Source organism: Delphinapterus leucas, chromosome 18 (genome assembly GCF_059928025.1).
Source record: "Delphinapterus leucas isolate spDelLeu-1000000601 "Yukka" chromosome 18, BTC_Dleu_Yukka2, whole genome shotgun sequence".
In the NCBI taxonomy this organism is placed as follows: domain Eukaryota; kingdom Metazoa; phylum Chordata; class Mammalia; order Artiodactyla; family Monodontidae; genus Delphinapterus; species Delphinapterus leucas.
In genome coordinates, this window is record NC_143146.1 from 53,344,116 (window position 1) to 53,359,825 (window position 15,710).

General features: G+C 40.3%; 1 pseudogene; it reads right to left on the minus strand.

Moving 5' to 3' along the window:
* Positions 1 to 271: 271 nt before the first annotated feature.
* On the minus strand, positions 272 to 15,131 carry LOC149746854 (pterin-4-alpha-carbinolamine dehydratase 2 pseudogene; annotated as a pseudogene).
* Between the last annotated feature and the right edge of the window lie 579 nt (positions 15,132 to 15,710).

Here is a 15,710-nt window from a genome sequence, read left to right on the forward strand (position 1 = left end):
GTGTCCAAAATTGCATTATTAATAATCCCCAAGGATTTTTAGGTTCAATAAAATTTAAGGACTTCTGGACCAGTTGATCTCTAAATCAAAAATGATATGGCTATGGTGGTTGATATGACACCCAAGTAATTTTTTGCATTATTTATACTTAAATTTTGCTTATTTGAAAGAAAACTCAAATTAGTTTTATTCAGTATAAATTATTTTACTCCAAGAGGTGATTTTGAATGACTTCTTTTAAATTTCCAAAATTCAAGCTCATCTTCAAAAGGTAAAGATGGTTTTCCAAGCACTGAGGAAATGAAAACCCTGAGGTTTAGGACTATTCTAGAATTGCCCTAAGCCATGCAGCATTTTCGGAAACAGAACTCTATGGGATGATTTTTTTCAAGTTTAAATCATTTTTATTTAAGCACTGATTTTACAAAATGTGATGGTTCAAAAGGTGAACTAAATTTACAACTTAATTTGTTCATGTATTGATAAATTGCCTTCAAAATACATTGGAGCTAGATGTGTATATAAGATTTTACATGCGTTTTGGAAAAAAATCATCCAGAAGCAGCTGCTTTTTCAATAAAATTGGCCAGTCTCACATCTCTTTTGGTCAGTCCTCTGCCGTCATGCGATGTGAGAGTTATCTGGACCTTGTTGTACACATTGAGCTACTCCGGGTGATGATTCATCTTCTCTGCTTGTAGGGCAACTCAGGACATAAAGCCAAATGCCTGATTAAAATGTTTGAAAGAGAACTCTTTGTAGATGGCATCTCTCTCACTTAATTCCGACCATCCTGCTGCTTTAAGGTCAAGTATAACTTGGTTCCTCTCCTCTGCTGTCAACCAGTGAGCATCTGCTGACGTGGCCGTGAGGCTCTGGCTCCTGCCCCGAAGCCCCACGGACCAGCGCCACGTCGCCTCCTGCGCCCCCAGTGCCCCAAGAGCCCTATGGGGATGATTTTAAAGGAGTCAATACTCTTTTCAATGTATGAACTCTTTTTTTTTTTTAATAAAGCTTGATTACCTGTAATCATAGCTCCCAAACAGAAAACTGTGTTAGGTTGAACCATATGAAATTGCTTTTTTTACTTGCAAAAACAGTGATTTCATATGGCTCAACCTAATGTGTGTGTGCACGTGCGCGCATGCTCATATAGGCCGGGCATAATCCCTGAGACTAGAATATTTACGTATCAACTTGCTGGGTCCTCGTAATGCAGTGCTGCCCTCTCAGTGCATTCTCAAGAGACATTAGATATTGATGGTGAAATTTTCCATTTGACTTCCCAGACTTTATCTTAAATCTTAAGATCTTAGTAAAAAGGCGAATATTCACAACTATAGCAGACCAATCAGTGATCAAACTAAAAATCTAATAGCTTCTTTTTCCTATCCGTTCCCAAGCATACAAGCATGTGCATTCAACCCATAAGAGCCACACAATTTCCCACATGTTACTCTTGCATATGTGAATTTACTGTGTCTTTTGAAAGACAGGTTTAGAGTCTAACAGATTTTGTCAGCTGCTTGTTTTCCCAGTATTCAGGCCATTTTCCTCAAACTAAATATTCATTCGTTGTCACTAAAAACATATCAATAGGAGAAAGACATCTAAAAGTTAAAAATTAGGTGAAATGACATGGATCTGCCTGGACTGAATGCTTGGGGAAGAAATAAAAGCGATTGAGCTCACTCTGCTAAAAGAAGTATCTGTGCTTCTTTCCCCTCTGTGTCTCCTTCCTCTGTGCCCACCTCTGAGTGCCAGTGGGATTATTTGGCAGCACTGGGCTCTAACTAAAGCTTCTAGAAGCTCTCATTCAGCAGTGAAATTGTTATCTTCCTCTGATCCTCAGATTATGGAGATGAGGGGATGAATGTACAGCACTAAGATTCCCTACCGAGATAGCTTTTCACTCTATTCAGTGAGAAAAAGATCAAAAGGAAACTGGCTAATTAGCATACCAAAGGAGACAAAAACCCCTAGAGCTTTATCGTTGTTGCAATCCAATAATAAACACCCGAGTACAAAAAAGATTATTTGATAATGACACACAGAATTGAAAGCCTTTGAAACAGCAGCTTCTAGAAAAAAAATATTTTTGGAAGGGAAAATATCCATAATTATACAGAATAATGCTTATCCATTGGGGAACAGCTCTTGGTTCCTGGAAGAGCTACTTGCAGAACTACTTTGCCTAAGAACGGTGGTGTGGATTGCCTTTATCTGAAAAACTCAAAAAGCCTACAAAAGGTTTCAAATCCCTTCCCAAGTAAACATTCAGTGCTTTCATATTCCCCAAAATTAAACACAGAATTCTTGTCTTAAAAATAAGTGTCCCCTTTTCCCATTCCAGGGCCCAATCAAAGACTTGAACTCAAAACCAGAGGAATTTACAAAACTTTAGGACTCATTATTCTTCTCAACAGCATTTTCTGGTTTAGAAAGTCTGGAAGTCTCTGCAAATATGCACTTTTTAAAAAAAAAGAGGGGGGGCGCTTCCCTGGTGGCGCAGTGGTTGAGAGAGTCCGCCTGCCGATGCAGGGGACACGGGTTCGTGCTCCGGTCCGGGAGGATCCCACATGCCACGGAGCGGCTGGGCCCGTGAGCCATGGCCGCTGAGCCTGCGCGTCCGGAACCTGTGCTCCGCAACGGGAGAGGCCACAGCAGTGAGAGGCCCGCGTAGCGCAAAAAAAAAAAAAAAAGAGAGAGCGAGAGAAACAGAGACAGAGAGAAAACAAAGCAATTGTTTAATTATAAACAAGTTACTCTGAGACACACGTATAGGAATCCACCAGGACCACAGAGAAAGACAGCCTTGAAAGGAAACCAGACCCTTACTCTTTGGGTTAATATTAATACTGTAGTGATTTTCTTCAGACATTGAGAGGATGATAACCAGCAGAATAGATTTTTCAGTAGTCACGGTGGGTTTGACTAAGTTATAAGCATATCTGCCTCTTCCTCCAAGGCATCTGTAGACCATGTTGGTCAACATTGGGCATGTGGTCAAGCCTGGCTTCCCCATGAGAAGCTGACTCACATCCAAGTCAACTGCAGGACCTTTCTAGGACAGGAGACTGTGGGACTCTGAATTTGGGGAGCAGGAACTAATAGAGAACTTCTGCATAAAGGAACACAGTTGCCAAGCCCTAGTTCCCATTTAAAATGCCTACTGATCACAGAGAAAGCATTGATATTATTTTGCTTGGAGATTACCCAGGTAATTATACTGGACTTGCCTGCAACCCTGGCTCTAAGCCATTTGAATAAAAAAGCCCAGAGTCCTGGGTTATTAATACTTTATCCTGTTTCTAAGCAAAGAATCATTGTTAATGAGTCAAATGGTAATGACTCTATACAAATCTGAGTTTAAATGAATAATGCCTCTCCTGTTTTATACATTTTTTAAAAATAATGAATAGTTGAGAAATATACCTTTGACTGGCCATCAAGTAACCTACCTTTCTTTATCTCTGGGACCTCTAGTTCCTCTCTGATTTGACAAGGTCACTTAAGGACCTTATTTTGTTAGTTTCATACAGAATTATTTCTTTGTTCCTTTTTATAAATTGCCTGTTGGCAGTGAAACAAGCCCCAAATCAGAATTTTACTTAGAAAATGTGTCTGAAGGAATAAAATAAATGCCATTTACCCACCACTCCAAAGCATTAATTAGACTTAGCTGTTTGCCAGCTAAGTACCAGAGGAGCCCATGGTGATTAGCTGCACTAATTGGAATTTCAAGTGGCGCTGATAACCACACAAAGATAATAGGATTATACCTTCCCTCCCTAAAAAAAAAGTAGCTTTGTCATAACTGTTTAGATGATGGCTTTAAGCTGTTTCACACCTAACTATCCCCAGAGAAAGGGAACATTTTTAGATTCTATTTTTATTCCTACAGAGAGAGAGAAATGAAATTCTTTCAGATAGTAACAAAAGTACAAAGGAATGTCCCTCTCTGTCTCTCCATCTCAACTTGCTCTCCAAGAAGCACAGAAAAGCAAATTTATGTGACGACCAACAGCAATTCAAGCTGAGTCAGAAAGTCAGCTAGACCTGTCTGTCTCGGCAGGAATATATTTTTGTTTTGGTTTGCAGAAACTGTCAGAAATTGATGAACACCTCCTTTCCCAGGATGACCAGAGCTATAAATACAACTCATATTTGAGAAAGCTGGGCAGATGTTCTTATTCACATTTTATACATTAAGAAACTATCATTTGAAGAGATTGAGTCTTTCCCAGTATCCTCTTCACTTGAGAACATTCCACGTTTATAGAAATGTAGCAATTTCCAAACCTAACAGCTCCCACAGGTGTCAAGGGGCAAAGCAGGACTCCACAGCTTCTATCCTCCATCTGCTCACTGGGATCCAGGCGCTGGACTATCTCCCTGGGCTGAACTGCCTCTTTGGGGTTCAGATACCTCTATTTAATCCCCACAGGTAAAACCCCAATGTGGTGGAGAGCTACAAACCCTGTGAGTGGGTCACGTTCACTGTCTTACCTTCACCTTGGATGTCCAGGCCAGCTGATGCAGACAATGGCATAAACAATCATAAAAGAAAATTGCATGAGGGAAAAAAGAGGGTGGGGCTGGAAAGCTTCTTTCTCAGGTGTTAAATATTCAAAAGAGATAAATTAACATAGATTTGTTTCAAGTAAATATGAAGAGCAAATGTTGGTCACAAAGTTACTTGCACTCGTAATCAGAGTTCTGGTGGCCATGAGGCAGAAATTTTACCCCTGGGCTGGTCAGGTCCCATCAGCAACTTGAGGGGCCATAAGGTGTTTTCCAATGTAGAAGCAAGACCTACATTGCAAACCTCTCTAGTGTGAAAAAAAAAATGTATAAATTTAATGGCACAGCCATTGGTTTTACCCACAGTTGAAAGCGTGCCTTCTCCAGCACATGGCCTGGCTCACATGGAGAATCTTAGGAGGTACAGAAGCCATGTGGAATTGCCATAGCAATCTAGGGACGCCTGAAAGGCCAACTTACCCCTACATATCTCCATCACAGGCCCAGGCATAATTTTAGATACTCTTTAGGTTGAGGCATTACATTTTTAGGATACTCTTTTCTGTTATTATTTTATCCAAGAAAGCAATGATTACTCAATATCATATTACTGAAAATGAGTTTGGGGAACCTGAGTCAAAAGCAAGGCCTTGGTGGAATCAAAGAAGGTAGAGATATATGTATTGGTGTAAAGAAAGACAGGAAAAATATGGGCAGATCCTGAAGCCTTTTCTGGGGGAAAACTAGCAGACAACAAAGTCTTCTTAGGAAAAATATTAGAATGGTGGGCTCCCGGGAGAGGAATTCCAAAGGTGGAAAAGAGTTCATCAACAGGTGAAGAGAAGTGAATCAAAGATGAACTTTTCTCACTCTGAAATTTTCACTTGGGTTATCAAATAACCAAAATAGGTTCTCTGGTTCACATGATTTTTAGGGTGACTAAGAATTAGTTCCTCCCTAGAATATAAGCTTCAGGCAAGCAAACAAATCGTTTTATTTATTTCTGTACCTTAATGACAAATACTATGTGCCTGACTCATAAGAAGTACTCAGTAAATATTTTATGAATTAATGCATGAGTGAGGAAAGAAGGAAGGAAAGAAGGAGGGAGGAAAAAGAGAGAGAAAGAGAGAAAGAAGAAAGAGAAAAAGTAGGAAAGAAAAGAGAACTATTGAATGCAATTTTTTCTAAGTTTAAGAAAACTGAATCTTCGGCAGTGAGAAATTTTCATAATGGCAATTATGGCTATTCATGCTATAACTTTTGATTCAGAAAATATAGGAGATCAAATTAAATGTGTACTTATTTTCCTAAGGAAATAACCTGGAAGAGATTTTTGTTTGTACTTCTGTGTTAGTAGAGAACGGAAGGGCAGTAAAGCAATAGCTATTGGAAGCTGGAGAAAAAGGGTCCTGAGTTATGTACTGGCAGAACAATTAGTAAAACAGCCCCTTAAGATAACTTGAAAATTTGAAATTGGTACCCAGAGTTGAAGTAATGCTACAACAAAAACCTAAACTAGTGAAGTGAGCAGAGACCTGACAAACCTCAAGAAGACTCTTAGTAATCGTTAGAAAAGCAGTAGGAATTGCTTTTTGAAGCTGGAGAAAAGAAAACCCAAGTTCTGTATGTGCAGGTTAATTAGCAAAACTGTCATCTGCAGTAACATGGAAAACAGAAAGGATACCTAATTTGTAGATCCAGCTAAGGATGATACAGAACGCTGAAAGTAGCACTTGACGTCTTTTAATTGCTTAAGGTAAGTTATGGAAGGAGTAAGATAAGTTAAAATAGTAACTTTGTTTTCAAGCAGAATTTAAAGCAAATGTAAAGGAATTGGGGGTTTAAATATAAAACAAATTCTTATCCCCAGTGTAAGTTGGTGAAATATTTTCAAAGTAAGAAATTACCTCAGAAAAATATCAAATCCATGGCACTACCAGTAAAATGAGACCTCAAAGTAAAGATTGAATCAAAAATGTTGTTTATGAGAACTCAGAAAGATTTAGGGCACTGCCTCGTATACTCCTGGCTAGACAAATGGGCTTCTAATAATCCTCAGGACTCATAGCATCTCTCATCTAGGAGGAAAAAAAAAAGGTCTTCTAAGTATATTAAGGGCACAGTCCTACAGCACCCTGACTTACAGGCAAAATTAGAAAGGGCTCAGTCTTTATGGATATGACAAAACTAATGCCTAATGAAGTGAACCCATAATAAGATTTATAAGAAATCCACAAAGTTTTTAAGAGAATTATACAATATCAACATTGCCAGATTGGACTAAAAGAGACAGAAGTATTTCAAAATGAAACTTGAATTTCAAAATTAAAAGAAGACCTTATCCTCTCAACCTTCTTTGTGGAGGAAGAAAACTGAAAAGGTGACTCAGTTGCAGCCATGGAGAACCACCACCAGCTATCAGAACTAGGCCCTAACCATGAAACTGGCATTATGTACCCAACTAGATTTCAGACTTGCTAAGGACTAGTGACTCGTATTTCTCCCATTTCCCCTCTTTGAATAGGTGCTTCTGTTTTCTGCCCTTGCTCCATGATTTTAGGTTGTGGGTGGTGGGCAGAAGGGGTAAAGATAACTTATCTATTTACGTTAGAGGTATTCAGCTTGAAAGCCACCACACCTAAGAAGCCTTATCCTCCCTGGACCTGATTTAGACAATGAGATTCTAGACTTCAAGCCTGAGTCTGATGCTCTAATGGAATGAGACTATGGGAGACTCAGAAAGGGTAGAATGTAAAGTTGCCTCCTTGATTGACTCTGCGCTTGACCATGGAACAAGCTTTGGTTTTAATTGAACGTTAGCAAGTGCAATGCCAGAAAAGGCTTAATAAGCAACTATGTATTGGGCTTATCCTTTTGGAATGCTCCATCTTGAAACCCAGCTGCCATACTGTGAGGAAGCCCAAGCTAGAAAGAGAGAGAGGAAAGGCCACAGAGAGATACAGAGATACCTAGATAGCCGCTGCAATTACAGTCATCCACCTAAGTCATTAATGCAGAATGAAGGCATCTTGGACATTCCAGCCCAGCAGACATGGAGCACAGATGAGCTTTCCCCACCAAGTCTGGGCCAAATTGCAGAATCATGAGTGAGTACATGATTGCTGCTGTTTTAAACCACTAAGTTTTGAGGCGGTTTATTATATAGCAATAGATAACTAAAACAGCTTGTGTGTGCTTCTTTTAAAAAAAATTTTTTTTCTTTTTATAAATATTCTGTGTGACTTAATTTTCTCATTACTTGACTTTAATACCTAAAAATGTCTTGGAGGGTTTCAAATTCCAGCAATTTAAAGGTTCTCTTCGATTGGGTTTCAGTTAGTATAATACAGTATAAGAAGGATTATATTACATTTTGAATTATATGAGAAAGCAAAAATAAGCACTAACTTTTCAATAGAAGATGAAGAGCCTTAGGACATACTGGTGCTGAGATCACAGGGAAGTTATTCTCCACCATATTATCCTGTTCTATTTTCTTTATAGCATTTATTACGGTAGGCAGATATCTCACTTATTTATTTGGTCCCCCCCTTGTCATCCTTGCACCACACTGGAATGTAGCCTCTAGTCTGTCTTTTGTATGTTGGACCACCAGCATTTAGAACATTGCCTGGCACATAGTAAGGGCTCAATAAATGCTGTATGAAACACAGTGCTAATATAAAATATACCTTTTAGGGGAAAAACTGCCTAAGGTAGAAATTACTAGTGTTCAGCAGCGTTTCTAGTCCTTCTCCCCTTCCTGACATGTGGAAGACAACATTTCTTAGCCCCCTTGCATTTGGGTCATGATGGTCATGACACTAGTTCTGGCCAACAGACTGGGAGCAGAGTGACATGTGTCACTTTTCAGCTGAAACATTTAAGATCCAGTGCTGGTTTCTCCATGATCTCTTCTCCTGCCACAGGAAACGCTGAAGTTTCATGCTGGGTTTCCTGGGGTGCCTTGCTCCCACAATTGAATATGAACTCCTTGGAGAATTCTCTGGACCTGCAGAAGATTTTGCCTGAGCAAGAAATAAACTTTGCTGTATTGAGTCACTGAGAGTTAGGAGTTGGTTGATCCTGCAGCACAACCTAACCTATCCTGACTGATACAGTGTTTGGCAATGAGTTTGTATACTCTTGGAACTCTGTAACTATAAAGCTTGCATGGATTTATAGATTCAGTGACAATTTATTGAGTATCTGTTATGTACAAGGCACTCTGCTAGGTCAAGGAATAAAAATAAATATGAGTTAGATACTACTTTCAAGGAGTTTATAGTTTTATAGGAGAGATAATTTGGGTACGTAAGGAACTGTAATACAAGGTAGAAAATTGTGAGGGTCGTAAGTTAGGTACAGGTAAAATGTTATGGAAATCTACCTGAGATGGACATGATAAAGATTTCTTAGCCTAGATCCTTATAAGCATGGCAATCTATGAAAGTGAGAGGAATGACCTCCTGTTCATACCTGCCATAGTACAAAAGATCAAGCTGTGATGCCTGCTGCTTCCCCACATTCTTATTTCTCTGTACACTCCTGCTCTAGGCTTGTCATGGGTTATATGTTGAAGTCCTAACCTTCTGGTACCTCGGAATGTGATCTTATTTAAGGATAGGTTCTTTACAGAGGTAATTAAGTTAAAATGAGGTCATTAGAGTGTACCCCAATCCGACTTGACTGGTATACTTATAAAAGGGGAAATGTGAAGACAGGCATGAACACAAGAAGAACGCCTGGTGAATATCATGAATATCATGGTAGAGGTCAGGGTAATGTGTCGACAAGACGAGGAACACCAAAAATTGCCAGCAAACCCACAGAAGCTAGGAGAAAGGCATGGAACAGATCCTTCTGCACAGCACTTACCACGAATCAGCCCTCTTGACACTTTGATCTGGACTTCTAGCCTCCAGAACCATGAGACAATAAATTTCTGTGGCTAAGCCACCCAGTTGGAGGTACTTTATTACAGAAGCCTTAGCAAACCAATGCAGCCTTAAACAGACGTGGCAGATAGGGAAAGGAATAAAAGCCTTCAATGATTCAGCCAACTCCGTGTTCCAGCTGCGCATTATCTATTTCTCTTTCCTGGCAACAAATCAGATTGATGAGAGAAAGGAGGAAAGTAACCAAAAATTTCTGGCTATCATTGCCTGTGATGGAAAAAAGGAAGAAACCTGGTGGGAATTGAGTTGGTTTTTCAGAATATCTAATCAAGCTACTGGAAAAAGAGTGGGTAGGGTGTGTGTGTGTGTGTGTGTGTGTGCGTGTGCGTGTGCGTGTGTGTGGTGTTGTTATTATGTTTGCTTTTTTTTCTTCTTTAGTGAATGTCTTTTAAGCACAGTTTTGATTTTTATCCCAAGCAACCAAGTTTAACAGAACATCTAAATTTGAAAATGCTCTAAAGCCTTTCAATGTTTGTGTTTGAAATTTTCTCAAGCCCATATGGGTGGGCAAAGCATTAGGATGGTTTGCTTTATATTATTACAATGAATTTCTAACTCATTAACTCTCCGAGCCTTACACACACCAATACAGAGAGGTCCCTTTGGGTACATTTCCCGCTTTTGATCTCTCATGCTCTTTTCATACATAAGATGTGACATGAAGTAATCACACTAGCTCTTAATATGGTTTGTAAAAGTGCTTCTGAAAGCAATTTCAAATGAGGAGAACCAAAATATTTAGAGTAATGTCAGCATCTCTGGTAGAATAGACCCTACAATCTCCCCTGGTGACCACTTTAAAATGCAAATCTCTTTAGTTATTTAAGCTCTGATTCTTTTTCTTAATCTCAGTAGTTTGCAGTCACAGCTAGGATTCTAAACACGCATTTTGCTTCTCTTAAAGGTAAGCCGGACATTGCCAACACACTTCTAGAGTGACAAAATGAGTATTGCCTTGCTAGGCACCTTACAAAATAGATAAATGACACAATCTCTGCCTTCTAGGGAGGATAAAAAATAATAATGGAAGAAACGGTATTTCCATAAATGCATATATTAACATTTGACTTCATTTAAAAAATGCTCGTCTAAAAAAATAATTTCCCTTGAAGTTAAGAGGTTTTATGATAGATCTAACATTAAAGGGAAAAAGAAAAAGGTTGTGGGGCTAATAATAATAATTAGCAGTTATGTTGGCACTTTCTATCTTCAAAGCATTTTGTGAAATATTAACTTGCTAATCTGCCCAATGTTCTTGTCAATTTTATAGAGCTTTAGCCTGTTCTGATGTTCCCTCCAGTATAATTCCATATAATACGTGAACATTCATTTGATTTTAGCAAACAAGTACTACTGGAGATCTGATCAGCCCACACAGTGTCTGATAAACCCAGTCAGCTCACAAACTTCAGTGTGAAGAAAAGATAGTACTTCCTGCCTCATTAGGCCAAAGACTCACTGAAAATTGAAGGTTCTGAACTTATTTACAAAACAGAAACAGACTCAGCCTTCTAAAACAAACTTATTGTTACCAGAGGGGAAAGGTGAGGGAATGGAGGATAAATTAGGAGGTTGGGATTAACATATACACACTATGAACTATATATAAAATAGATAATCAACAAGGACCTACTATATAGCAAAGGGAACTCTACTCAGTGCTCTGTAATAACCTATATGGGAAAAGAATCTAAAAAAGAATGGATATACGTATAACTGAACCACTTTGCCGTACACCTGAAATTAACACAACATTGTAAATCAACTATATCCCAATATAAAATAAAAATCAAATTAAAAAATTGAAGGGTCTGCCTAGGAAAAGGCTTATCACTTTAAGCACCTAACCATATTTTATGAAAATGGGCTTTTTCTGTGTTTTTCTCTCTTTAAATTATGAACTCTTCAAGGAAAAAAACTGTGTGTTTTTCATATCATTTCCAAGGATCATTTTACTTGTGTAGGGTCAGAGTGATGCCTAATAAACATTAGTTGAGCAATACAAATGAAGTCTTTCTTGAGAACCTATTATTAAACTGTGAAGAATAAATAACACGTAGAATCTTTCCTGCTGTCTTGGAACTTAGCACAGAAGAGGAAGCAAGAGTTATGTACAGAAAATAATTAGACACAAAATACAGAATACAACTAAGTGCCATGATGTTTGGCACAAGAAATAAATGCTAGGGGAGGATTATATATTTTTTTGGCTTTTCAGTCCATTAGCCCCACCTCCTTCCTTTGAGTTTATACGTTTGTCTAACCAACTTTTGACCTGCAATAAATCATTACCATAGTAAAATATTACATTTCTTAGGGTGCTTAATACAGGAACTTCACTCATTTGGGAATTATATACATAGTAAAAAAGTTTCTTCCTGTATAAAACAACAAAAACATACAGAAGTAAACACACACACACACACACTCACACACACACTGGACTCTGGTGCTGACCCACAGTCTAAATTAAAGCCTTGGGGCGTTTTGAAGAAAAAGTAACATAGCTCCAAGCTTTAGTTGAAATTTGTATGACTTTTATGAATTTGAAGAAAGTTTTTTGTTTTGTTTTTTTTTTTTTCGTAAAAGAGAATTTACTTAAATTCTTCTTAAGGTGGAACTTTATTTTTCATTCCTTTTTTTTTTCCACATGGGAATTTTGTCGCAGTTGTGGAAATCCATAGCCCCACTACACATGTGAATCCATAGTGTTTTTTCCAGGAAATTCTGAATCTTGTCAGGATATTCTACAGGTACCATAAATTGACATGTCCAAACAGAATTCATTATCTTCCCATCAAACCCAAATTTATTCTTTCTCCCAGCTAGGAAGTCCCCTAAACCTGGGGCCATCCTTCATGCTTCCCTCTCCCATGTCTCCATCTTATCCGCAATGAAGTCCTATCTATTCTACCTCATCAATACCACTCTAATCCCTCCCTCCCTGTATCCCCGCTCTCTCAGCCACGTTTCAGGACCAAGGTCAGTGCATCCTTCTAAGCAACTTCATCATACCTTACCCGCCACCCCATCCACTCCAGCCCCCAGACTCTCCCTTCTTCAAGCCAACCTTTTCTTCACCACCTGTACCAGTTACTTTATTGTCTCTGAGCACCAAATATACCCTTCTCTGCCTTGCTTGGAGGTACTGGAGCTGAACCTAATAAACATTTCTTTTGCAAGGGGGCACAGTGTCAGGTCTTGTCTGTAGAGGGCGCTGGAGGGAGACTGCAAGAGGAAGGGGCTTCTCTTCCTGGTTCCAGCGCTTCTGTTCCTACTGAGCGTTGAGCGTAATTTCTCGCCGTTCCACAGTTCCCTTGTCGGTGGTGTCCAGGAGACCCAGCGATGCAAACCCTACCACGAGTTCCTTCCACACTCCACCAGGTGGCTTCCTGCTCGCCAGCCCAGGCTGCAGCACCTCAGCGAACTTCTCTGCCCTCTACTGGACCACGCTAATGAGTCATACCCTTGGCGGCAGAGAGGGGAACCTCTTCCAGTTTCATTCTTTCCTTGCGTGTTCTCTCTCAGTCCCATAAATAATGACTGCTTTCTACATCTTATGCCTGTATTCTTGAGGGTTCCCTTTAGAGTTCTTAGTGGTAATAACCTTTAGTTAAAAATTTGTATGCAGTATTTAGTTTTCCCTGTTTAAATTACTATTGTGTGTTCATTCTCCTGACTGGTTCACTACTTTTGTTCTAAATATACATCAAAACCTGCTAAAACCCTGCAGCAACTTCCCACCTTATATAACATTAAATCTGAATTATTTGGGCGTCCAAAACAAAAGCCTACTTGGGAACTATAATCATACAGTGTGGCAGTCTCCACAGATCAGATGGATGACCCATGAGGATTAAACTACTACTTGCCTTGGTTGTTGGTGGACGTGGCATTTGACCACAGATACCAGGGGTTACTCAGACATACCCTACTTGCCCTTGTTCACTGCAGCCCACCTCCAGCTAGAGCTGTTGGACCACAGCACTCACTGCCCACAAAGCTTCATGGTACCCAGGGGTAAAACAAACCCAGCTAGATAGACTAGTACTCAGTTTTTCCCATCATCCCAGCTCAGCCCAAAGGCCTTCAATACATTCCCTGAAGGGAGAAAGTCCACTGAAACAATTCAAAAGGTGTTTGAGACAAACTTTCTCCTTGCTGAAGTCACAGAAATGGCTGGTTCTACCTGTTTCCCTCTAAAAGGCCTGCAGTCACATGACAATGACTGCAGTCCTAGGCTGCCAGTATCTTTCACCCTTCCCACAGCCATCACCAGGAGCCCAATTCATCCCATCCTTAACAGCACTCTTCAGGTTTATCTGTCAGGGCAAAGGATCCAGATTAAAAATGAAACAACCATTTCTCTTGCTTGACAAGGGCAGACCGACTCTGCCAAATTTCCATCCCTGTCACTGGGGAACAGGACTTTAGGAAATAAATAATAAATGCTTTCTGACCTAGGGCCACCTAGCTTGGAAGACTTAGGGACTCCTTATCTTAGTGCAACAATTATTTCAGTTAATAGGTTAAGGGATATATATATATATATATATATATGATTACTGGTAATCCTTTCACACTGTTGTTTGGCATTATTTGGGATGCGGGGCACACATATTGAAGGATTAGCTCCCCTCTCTCCTTACTCATATCCTTAGAATGATACCACTTCCTGCTATCTTCCCTTGCAGAATAGAAATGAAGAATAGTTACACTAGGGGAGTTATTACAATCAGGCTCTTTCATATCTTTAAGGCAATTACAGGCAAAGACAAGAGTGCCTAATGCACAGCATTTCCAGAATTTGTAATTTCGACATCTCATCTTGCCAAGCCATGATAACATCCAGATGTTGCCCTATTGAAAGGTGTTAAATAGAATAAGCCTCAAGCCAAGAGCACTTCCATGTTTTATTTTGGGGGCTTCCAAAATCTAAAGTGTAGTTTTTTTCTTTACAAGATCAGAAATTCAGTGGTTTAGGAAATAATGTTCTGGTCTGCATGATGCCTTAGTGTCTGATAATAAGAGCAGCAGTAACTTTTTTTTTTTTTTTTTGGTACGCGGGCCTCTCACTGTTGTGGCCTCTCCCCTTGCGGAGCACAGGCTCCGGACGTGCAGGTTCAGCAGCCATGGCTCACGGGCCCAGCCACTCCACGGCATGTGGGATCTTCCCAAACCAGGGCACGAACCCATGTCCCCTGCATTGGCAGGCAGACTCTCAACCACTGCGCCACCAGGGAAGCCCCAGCAGTAATATTTTAACAAACACTTACATAGTACTGTGTGCTTTTCAAGTATCAATTTAGTTAATTCCCTCTGGGTTCTTGCCTGAGTCAACCACCTTCACCACAAATTTCTCCAGATTGTTATCTAATTTTGGACAGGGTAAAATGCCACTTCTTCCAGGGTTGTTTGCAAGTAATAAGAGGAAACTGACCCTCGTTGAAGACTTTGCCAGGGGCTGAGATAGGCAGTCCTCATAAATCCACAAGGAGAAGGTACTGTGCTCATTCAGAGTTTGCCTAAGGCTTTGGGAGAAGGAAATTAAATCCTAAAGTCCACACTCACCGTCACATTCTGGGCGGGAGTTACATAGGAGTCATTGAAGGTGATGGGGTTTATTTTACAGAGTGGACTACACATGCTAGAAAAGGACCGCCTTCTCTACTTACCCTGCAAGTCCTTTCCAAGTTCCTGGAATGTCTCTGTGAGCCCTGCACTCAGTACCCCTACATCTCACAGACATGGGCCTTGCCGTGGGATGGCACACTGTGCTAAGGGAGCACTTAGCGGGGGCACATAACCCAGCCTTCAGATATCAAGGATGGCTTCCCAAAGTCCAAGGCATGACCCGAACAAATAAAAAGGCATTGCATAACCAGGCCCAGAGAGCCTTCATTTTCACTATATTTGCCATTTCTCTTGAGTTGAAGGTCTGGTGGTAGAGGGATAACTTTAAAAGTCCAGTGTCAGGGCTTCCTTGGTGGCGCAGTGGTTGAGAGTCCGCCTGCCGATGCAGGGGACATGGGTTCGTGCCCCAGTCTGGGAAGATCCCACATGCCGCAGAGCGGCTGGGCCCGTGAGCCATGGCTGTTGAGCCTGCGTGTCCGGAGCCTGTGCTCCGCAACGGGAGGGGCCACAACAGTGAGAGGCCCGCGTACCGCAAAAAAAATGTCCAGTGTCAGATGCGTCTCTTTAGATTTGTCCTGCTCTGAATTTTCT